Below are 9119 nucleotides of genomic sequence, written 5' to 3' on the forward strand. Positions count from 1 at the left end.
CAAATCATATATCTGTAAGTTGAAGAATGTTCCATTGAGATAGCAAAATGCACAACAAGAATATGCGTATCTTGCTTTTCCTATTTGTTAAGGGAAGGAGCGTAAACTGCAGCATGAGATACTCAAGCTAGACATCAGTAGAAAACTGTGACAGTCAACAATGATGAACTCTGAGAGGAGTCATAGAGAAGAGTTCCATTATCTTTCTGTGGAGGCTTTAAAAGTAGGAGAGACAGTTTGAGTGAAAGTGGACAAGTCTCATTTTATTTGAAAAATGGGGAAATCTCTAAGGTTACTACTGACTTTGAAAACTGAGACTTCTGTTGTACTAAGTACATCTTCGGCTGACATTGGTGCTATTAGAATGAGGAAGTTTAGTTGAACTTGGCTGCTTCATGAGATCTCTGACACCATAAACCTCTCGTGTTCTATCTATGGTATCTCCTTGGCTGTTCACCTAATAATAAAACTGGAAACAATAATAGCAACTATGATGTTTTTATGTTCTTGTTGAGGCCTTTCATATTTGTCCATTCTTCAATACAATTGATGTCATTCCTCTAAACCCCCACCCCCTGCCCCCATTGTATTCGGGTACTCTTTATGTTCTGGTATCTTTGACTAATTGTACTTTATGGAAGTCTTCTGGTCAAGGGAGAGTTATCTTTCCTGGAAGCCCTCAAGCTACTTAGATCCTTAAAGAAGACCTGGAGATTCACCCTTACTTGGTACTCTGGTCCTGCTATTAGTGAAAGCACTTGGGTGTTTGAAACAATACGCAAGATGCTCTACTTGAGTCAGTGTCCAGGCAAAATTGATTAGGAATCTCTAAAGAGGTGGAGTATAAGAAGGCAATTTGTAATGTATAAGCCTGGTGATACAATTACCATTATTATCAGGAACTACCTTTCTTCCTCTCTCTGTTTTGCTGTTTCCATGGAACTAAAGACATTGTGAATGATGAGGCAGAATAGAAACTTGACCACTGTGGCCCATTTAGACTCTACAGGAAATGAGATTATCAGAAATTTCTTCCAATAATGCAAAAGCAGAAGTGTTGGAACAAAGGTTTTGATGAATGGGTTTTTAAGGCCAGACTGGTTCTCTATGTTCAAACATTAGCATGAATTAGTTCCTTCCCCAACCTATTTCTACTGTTATATATGCCCAGTTTATGTCTCCTAGTAGTATATAGGCCATTAAAATTAAGGAACATGACAATGAAACTACTGATTTTTGACCATTGCCAAAGCAATTGATCAGTAAAGAGTACATAATGGAGCACTAAATCAAATAAACATTGCATCATGGAGACTATAAGGTTATTAAGAAAAAGATTTTTTACCTAAATTTTTAATGTTGGGATATTGTGCTGGGAGAAATTTTGATGTGGGTGTTAGAGAAGCAAATTCAACTTATACAGGAAGGTTGCAGTACTATTTTAAAGAAATGGATTAAATAAAGAAACATTTATTCAGAAAAAAATATGGTCTCCTGAAAACACAGCTAGAGTCTTTTTCATGTTGACAATCTACTTCCTGCCCCTTTTGTATTCATAAGACTGAAGAAGTGGCAATAAATTGTTGCTCTCCCTGGTCGTGCCTGGATTATGTATGGTATATTTTAGAGACACACCTACTTTCCTCCTGATCATAGCAAAGGGTTATAAATCTATCAGCAAAGTGATTCCCAGAGCATATGGCTCATAGGGAAAAATAGCTTGCATTTAACTTTAGCCAGCTGTCTAGACCTCAACAATGTTGGTACCATATTTCAGGACAGATAAACTAGGAAACATATTTAGAAAGTGCAAGCTAAGAAATTTACACTCATCTCCACTAAATTCAAAAACATAAATTGGCATTGCACTATTTCTTAGAGGAGAATTTAATTAAACCATTCTTGGTCACAAAAGATATGACTGAACAGGAATAATATGCACCATTTTAGAGCTTGTATAAATGGCATTTATCTGGTTAAAAACAGAAGCTTTCTGATAACTGGTAAGTTCTTCAATTGCATGTCAGATACAATTTCTGACACTGTGAAAGTTAAAAGATCAAGGGAAGATCCACATGCATAAGATGGACCATCTGCAAATTTGCATCAGCCTTGAGATACTTAAGTGAAAATAAACCTCATTTTAAGTTTCTGAATTCATGAATAAAAAATTAGGTAACAGGGCTCCTTAGAGATGTGGCTAATTCTTGGGCTAGTGCAGGAAAAATAAAGATAAGTCTAGAGTACCTTGTAGTGTCAGAAAGAAAATGCAATAAAATTGAAAGAGAAAAAGAAAAAGAGAAAAAAAGGGATAGACACACGGACACACAGGAATCAACCTGACAGAGCTCCCAATGAACAAAACTGGAAAAATCTGAGCAACAAAATCAATAACGAGAACAGTGGCTTAAAACCCAATGAATCAAACAAATACCCATGTGTACATAATAATGTTAATAAATAACTGAAAAAGAAATAAATGGAGAAGGGACAAATCTTCACAGACAATAATTCTCAGGAATATATGTAGATATTCCTTGCTCCAGGAAGCAGAGCTTTCCTCTCTCCTTGAGCTTTGGTTGAATTTAGCAACTCACTTCCAAAGAAGAGAGAATGAAAAAGAAAACTAATAACTTAAGAGTGTAGAGACATGACAAACACCACCTTAACCAAGTGATACAGGTTAGCCAGTGATAAATCATGTTGATAGTATGTACCCAGCACGGTATGATACAATGAAAAAGTCAATTCACCTCCTCGGTAGGTTTCCCCCCAATCCATAACTTCAGTTGAATCATAAGAAAACAGACGAACCCAAACTGAGATATATTTTACAAAGAAATCTAACCTGGGCTCTTTGAAAATCTCAACACATAAAAATAGGGGAGGATCAAGAAACTACAGATTGGAGGAGACTCAGGGGACACGATGATTACATCACAGTGGTGTCCTGGGTCAAATCCTTCAACAGAAAAAGAACATTAGTGGAAAGACAAAGTCCATAGTTCAGTCAATAGCATTGTAATGAGATTAATTTCTTGGCTTGCCAAGTGTACCATAGCCATGTAAGATGTTAACTTTAGGGGAAGCTGGAAGAAGACATAGTATCAAATCTGAATTTTTAAAAATACTATATTTAAATGCAGTTTTTAACTTTGCCCTTTCAAGATAAAGTTCAACCCCATTCAAGGGTATTAAAATAAAACCAAGATTGCTTTGTAAGGAGAGCACTGGCTGGTTTTCCCATAAGTGTTTATTCTGACAGCCTCTGAGAGAGATGGGATGGCCATCTATTCATGCATCTGTCCTTGCTAAGATCTTTAAATTGATAAAAGAATATTCATTCTTCCACTACAAGAAAGCATGTCTAAGTATTAACTAGTCTCCTCAGATGACTGCATTCTCAAGGTTTGCCAGAAAGGATAATAATAAATTCGTTATTGCTTATCTATTAAAAGTTTGAATGAAAGAAACAATATTTATGTAGGATTTCTTGAAGATTATGCAGTATATCCATTCCTCTGATCACTCTAAAACCTAGGCCTGGAATAAGACAGCCATCAGTCAGTCCAATACACTATGGACACCATGTCAACCCTCTAGGCAATTGCTTTACACTGAATTATTCTGTGGAAAAAAGTCACTAGTTTGAACTGAGGGATACACAGACCACTTCACGAAATTCATCACTGTACCTTCCAGGAGAAGGTTGTTAGGGTTTTTATTTCTTACATTACAGTGTAACCCAGGTTAAGGATATTTTTTAAGTTATCAGTAACAGGATCACATGTGCCTCTCTTGAAAAATGGATGGGATTTTAACCTCATACACCTTCTGGATTATGGAATTGGTTGTGTTTTCCTTTTTGCACCGGATGGCACAAAACTCAGTTAAATTTGTGGTTGGCAGCAAGCAAGCATTAAATGACTTCAGAGCATGCATTCTGAACAGTAATCTCACTTTTGACTTCATTTTAAGTAATTGCTCCTTTAACCTTTATGTGTATTATTTATACCATATTATTGATACATGTTAATTGCTATGAAATTTAGAGAATGCAGATACACAATACTTTTTAAGGAAAATTAAAGATCTCCCCATCATTCAGATAATTACTGCTAATATATTGCAGTATGAGCATATGAACATCCAGACTTACTTTATCATGCTGTACTTTATTACCTTTCTTAAGTTGCTCAGAGTTTTTACTACGGGGTGGGACTAGATAAGATATTAACTTAAACATTGAAATAAAATTAAACGAACACATTTAAGCCCTTGTTCTTGTTTTGACAGGATTAGATCTATCTTACCACTTTGTAGGTGGACCAAATTCTGTGTCTGTTTCTTAACACATTCAGTGAGAATCTTTACATTTATTTAGGAAAATACCTATAATCACCAATTTATCTTTAAGTAACACTAATGATAAGGACCATCCTTTGCCAGAAGTGTTATAATAAAGTTACCAATCAATCATTAGTTCTTTAATTACTAAACATCTGTTGCATAAGCATCTGGCTTTTTTGCTCTTAATTAGAACTTGGAACAAATTCACCTCTTCCCTCTTGACTGATGAATAGCAATATTCATTGGGTGACCCTTGAAATAAAAGTTTGACCTCCTCCAGGCCCTGTGGAGTTCTGCTAGTCTCACTAGGAAGAATCTAACTAAATGAGATATTAGAAGTGAGGGTAATTTTCATATATAGGCATTGTAGCAGTATCAAAGCTGTAATAATAATAATGATGGCAATAAAAATGATACCTTTATCTTTTAAAAATAGTTAAGAGATACCCTAATGAAAAGAGGGAACCATGGAAAAGAAGGAAATGGTTTGTATAATAAAATAAATAATTTTATTAGAGATATCATGGTTTTAATCTTTCCTAGCATGTGTCAGAGGAAGAGGAGGAGGACGAGATGGAAGAATGAAGAGGAGGAGATTTTTAAATACAGAAGAAAATGGAGACAAGATGGACGATTTTCATGAAGAAGAGTTACAGAGGAAGAAAAGGATTTTAAGCAAAATAATGTTAAAAGCACTCTAAGACCACAGAAAATGTTCATTGGTTTATGGCTTTGGATTGTTGGGACTGGGAGGACATCACTAAGTGCATCTACTTTAATAGCTCTCTCTCTCTTCCCTTCTGCTTTCCCTCCTTCCCTCCTTCTGTCTCCATTTCCTCTCTTTAAGAGGTGAGGGAATTGAGATTCTAAAAAGATAAAATCTTCCCCAAGTTACACAACTGTGTGGCAGAAATAAGGTTAAAAATCTAAACTTACTGATCATAATAAGTTCAATTTCTTTTTCACATTACTGGGTGGGAACAAAAATATATAGCAGTGCCACAGTAAAGGCAACTCAAAGATAAACTATGGTTAACAGAACATCTACTACTGAGATTTGGGTAGCTCAGGAGCCAACCCTATTGATGGATGTCTAAGCTGAGAATACACAGTGAAAGATTTTAGCCATTAAGTTGATTTCTCCCCTGTTAACTTGCACATGTAAAGGCTGGATATATGCAATCCATAATAATCTACTAGATCATTGTTGAATTTCTCCCTGGGCTTGCTGCCTTGGTCAGCCCTCTCTCTGATGTCTGATGTTTTGGTCGGCATTCCTTTGCCTCCTTGGACTGCTTCCCATTGCCTGTGCCAGTCCTCAGTCCTGGATCACCCCATGCCCTATAAAACAGTTAAAGAAGGTCACACACTGAGTGAACCTCACCTTCGAGCCCAATAGCCCTTGATAGATTCAGACAGTTGCTCCTAATTGTTGTTCAGAAATTATTTTCTCCCCTAATTAATTCTCCGGAAAATTCCACATTGTGGAATTAAGAGCAAAAAAGCCAGATGCTTATGCAACAGATGTTTAGTAATTAAAGAACTAATGATTGATTGGTAACTTTATTATAACACTTCTGGCAAAGGATGGTCCTTATCATTAGTGTTACTTAAAGATAAATTGGTGATTATAGGTATTTTCCTAAATAAATGTAAAGATTCTCACTGAATGTGTTAAGAAACAGACACAGAATTTGGTCCACCTACAAAGTGGTAAGATAGATCTAATCCTGTCAAAACAAGAACAAGGGCTTAAATGTGTTCGTTTAATTTTATTTCAATGTTTAAGTTAATATCTTATCTAGTCCCACCCCATAGTAAAAACTCTGAGCAATGAAAGTTATTGCCATACTGTCCTTCTATTCTTTTGTCTAGTTCATCTTCTGAGCAGATAACCCCATCTGTTATTTCTCTGAGAAGCTGGAAGCCATTTTTCTTTTTCCCTCCCAGAAAATACCTATGTGCATACTTTGGGTATATTCTTATATACTTCAACACAAATGAACTCGTACATCTGTCTCCTGGTCTTATTCTCCCTGTCTATTTCCAAACCTCCCACTTTCCCACCTCCTCAGATTTTTCTCTATGAATAATTCCTTCTATCTGGTTTGCTTAAATTTTTTCTTTATTGGCTCTCTCTCTCTCTTCAAACATGCCCAGGCCTCCACTCTCTCGAGGTAAACATCCTTGAGCTTATTGCTCATTTAGCTGGCCTTGGCCCTTGCATGGTGCATTTACTCTTTATATTTGACTTAATTGCTGTTGTTCAGACCCTTGACAGACCTGTATCTCTAGCTTAATCTCTCCTAACCTACAGCTAACTTCTATTCAATTCTCTTCAAGATCATTTCAGCTTAGTTCCATCAGTTTAAGAAAATTTGATTTCACATTTGATTTCTCTCCTGTTGTTCTTCCTCTAACACATGCTAGGAAAAAAATGATACCATTACTGCTTAAAACTCTTAAGTTACCTAGGATCAGGTGGGAGCTTCCCTAACTTGATGAAGAACTTTCATTTTAAGCCAGTAGTCCATGTTATATTCAACTGTGAAATTCTAAAGTATTTCTATTAAAATTCAGAAAATGATGAGGATATTAGCTATTGCATATATTATTTAATGCTGTGATGGAATTTAAGAGATATATATTTTGGAAAAAAGGAGCCAAGTATATTTTCATTTGAAGTTGATATGATTGTTGCCTACTCAGACAACCTAAGGGAATCGAATAAAAAGTAGTAGAAATAATAAGAGAGCTTGCCAAGGTTGCAGATTATAAAATAAATGTCATAAAACCAATAGATTTCCTATATACCAGCAATGACCAGTTGGAAAAGATGTAATGAAAAAAATGATACCATTCACAATAACTCAAAAGTATATAATAACACCAATAGATTTAATAAGAAACATGGAGGATTTATATGAATGGATCTGTAAAACTTTAATGAAGACTCTGTTATCTCCGCCATTCAAAACTCAGCTCAATTCTGCCACCTCCAGAAATCTTTCCAAAGCCAAGGTCAAAATTCTCTCTCATCTGCTCCTTTTCTATTTACTGTGGATAATACTCAACTGATTCCTGTTCACATAGCCCTTTAAATTTAAACTGAGATTCTAGAGAACAAAGACTGCTACTGTATGATGGTTATGATGTAACTTTGGTCACTTTAATATCTTTAGCCTCTGCTTTCTCATCTATAAAATAGGTGTATATATATATATCACCAGGCTACTATGTAGATTATAAGAATAGTTTATAATTAATATTAATAATTTAATTATTAAACAGTATATCAATCATTTAAATTTTTATATTACTAATTTAAATTTGTGATTACCTAGTATACAAATTGACACATGATAAACCCTCAATAAATGGTAGCTATTATTTGTAACTCTTGGTATGAGGTTACACTTATTTGGCCGCTGTGTTAGTAAGTGTCAAAAATGACTGATCCCTTTAATTCTAGGGATGACCACATGGGAAGTAACAGCAACTCCAACTCAGGACTGAAGGGAGTCAGAAACTAGAAGTAAGACATGTTTGAGGTCTGGGAATCAGGAGAATACATAAATAGGACAAATTTGTAGATACTTAAAAGCGTAGTTGCTGGGAAAGAATGGAGCTAATGGGTACTCCAGGGATCAAAACTGCATAGTCATGGAAAGTCCTCCGTTTGCATTTAAAGGAACATTGCACTTACCCTGGTTGGAGGATGAATGTATCAAGAGACGTAATGGGATGGATTTGCCGACATTCTAAGTATTAATCTTACAGAAAGATTAGATAGCTTTCAAATCAATGGAAAGGTGACTGTGATGCCAGCAGCCAAACTATATGCAATAAATCATTATCCTTATGCCTATAGTAGATACACAGTAAATGTGCTTTAAATAAATACCATGGACTTTCACAATAATTGAGATCACTTGATTTTGGTAATGACCTTGCTTTAAGGTATTATGAAACAGTTGCTTGCTGTCAATGGTAATAGCTGAGTTCCAATTAGAGAATATTTATTCTACATGAGCTACAAAAAGTCAAAAGATAATTCTGAATCAGGCTTATGTTAGTCAGTTTGACTTCAAGAGAAATTAAGTTTTTTAAATTATTCACCCACGTAGCTTCAAAAAGCATTTAAAGCAGCAGAAATCCATTATTTTCAGTCTAATTCTGGTAAATGTTATCAAATCCCATTGCAGGAACATATGAGAACCCTCATATAATTTGTTATATAATATTTTTTATATCACTAAGTGTATTACAATCAGTAAGTTTTCAGACATATTATATTATTATTTTAACAAAGCTCTTTTTAACATTAACACAGCCTACATTGTTGACTTGCTAGACATTGTCAGGTTAGAAGGATTCAAGGGAAACTTTACAATGTTTAGAATTTCACCTGCGCATCTATTTTCTCTCTCTGTCTCTCTGTTGCATGGGGCTTAATGTATGTAGTGCGCTCTTGCATTGCATAAAGACTTCTGTTGGACTAGTCTAATATAACTTTAAAAATGAATCAAATATAAAGAAAAGACCACCATCTTTATCACACTTAAGTTTACCAGAGAATTTTGTTACATAACTACACTAAAAAACAAACAACTTTCAACATAGGCTTAAATGTTTTTACAATCACAAGCGTAACTATCACTCAATAAGTCCTAGAAGATTTTGAAGGCCCACAAAGAAGTGCTGTGACACACTCGCATGAGGTGTTTTTGGAATGGAAAATAGAGGATAATCCAAGTGGCTAAAAGGTT

At 35.2% G+C, this 9119-nt stretch overlaps 1 long non-coding RNA gene across 1 annotated transcript in view; it reads left to right on the forward strand.

Annotated features, from left to right (window-relative positions):
- LOC118972313 (uncharacterized) overlaps window positions 1-8899 on the forward strand; it is a 47360-nt gene extending 38461 nt beyond the window's left edge. The window contains exon 4 of the long non-coding RNA XR_005061220.2: window positions 4894-8899. This is a non-coding gene — a long non-coding RNA (uncharacterized lncRNA). The remainder of the gene's footprint in view (window positions 1-4893) is intronic.
- The last annotated feature ends 220 nt before the right edge of the window (window positions 8900-9119 follow it).

The sequence above is a fragment of the Manis javanica genome, chromosome 3, assembly GCF_040802235.1.
Source record: "Manis javanica isolate MJ-LG chromosome 3, MJ_LKY, whole genome shotgun sequence".
NCBI lineage: Eukaryota > Metazoa > Chordata > Mammalia > Pholidota > Manidae > Manis > Manis javanica.